This window comes from Rhea pennata, chromosome 21 (genome assembly GCF_028389875.1).
Source record: "Rhea pennata isolate bPtePen1 chromosome 21, bPtePen1.pri, whole genome shotgun sequence".
NCBI classification, from domain to species: Eukaryota; Metazoa; Chordata; class Aves; order Rheiformes; family Rheidae; genus Rhea; species Rhea pennata.
In genome coordinates, this window is record NC_084683.1 from 4,340,001 (window position 1) to 4,341,102 (window position 1,102).

A 1,102-nucleotide genomic window follows, 5' to 3' on the forward strand; every position below is an offset into this window, starting at 1 on the left:
GGGGGAGGCAGGCGCGGCGGGGCACGCCGGCCGCGGCGGACGGGCGACAGAGCCGGGCGGGTCAGCCGCGAGACCGGGGCCGCCGGTGCACGCACCGGGGTCCCAGCTCCGCCGCTGCCGCCGGCTCGCCGCCGCCGCCGCGCACCGCCGCCGCCGCGCCCTTCCCCCTCCGCCCCCCCGGGAGGGACGGCACCGCTGCACCAACAGGGCGGGTGACGATTGACCGTCAAGCGACGCTCAGACAGGCGTAGCCCCGGGAGGAACCCGGGGCCGCAAGTGCGTTCGAAGTGTCGATGATCAATGTGTCCTGCAATTCACATTAATTCTCGCAGCTAGCTGCGTTCTTCATCGACGCACGAGCCGAGTGATCCACCGCTAAGAGTTGTCTCGGTTTCGGTCCCCGCCGCACGCGCGGGGGGACCAGGCCGCCTTGGCAGCCCCTGAGGGCCCCCTCCCCTCCACCTCCCTCCTCGCGCCGCCGCCGGCTGCTGAGCGAGGGACAGCGGGGAGAGCGGGGCTCGCCTCACCGACCGTACAAGCACAGAGGTTGATGGGGGGGGGGGAGGACAAACCCGAACGAGAAGGGCGGGGAGCCCTCGCTCCCGACCTGGGACAACCCTTTTCTCGCTTCGAGTCCGGCCCAGGCGCTCGGCTCGGCCCGGCCCCGCAGGGAGCCCACGCGCCAGCCGCGCCCGCCTGCCTCAAGGACGGGGGGGTCCCCGCGGACCACCGGCATCGCAGCCCGGCCGCCACCGGCAGCGGCACGGACCACTCGCCCACGCGGCCCACCGGCCCCGCACTCCCAGGCTCCGCGCTTGCCTCGCCGGCCCCCGCCAGCTCCGCCGTGCCCGAGACGGCGCCCGCGCGCGCACTCGCGCCTCCCGACGACACCACACGCTCGCCCTGCCCTCCCGCGGACAGACGCCCGGCGCCGGGCAGGCGGGCGGGACGGGACAGGCGGGGAACGGCACCCGCTCTCCCCGCCTCCACGCGGAGACCGGGGGGGGGCCGCCCCCGCCGCCCGCCCGCCCGCCCGCCCGCCGCCCAGCGAAGCCGGGTCGGGCAGAGCGAGGCAGGCGCGCCGGATGGCGGAGTGCTGGGG

General features: G+C 77.0%; 1 non-coding gene across 1 annotated transcript; it reads right to left on the reverse strand.

The window, feature by feature from the left end:
• Positions 1-231: 231 nt before the first annotated feature.
• On the reverse strand, positions 232-384 carry LOC134149806 (5.8S ribosomal RNA). Its single transcript, XR_009960499.1, has one exon. It is a non-coding gene; the product is annotated as a 5.8S ribosomal RNA (ribosomal RNA).
• Between the last annotated feature and the right edge of the window lie 718 nt (positions 385-1,102).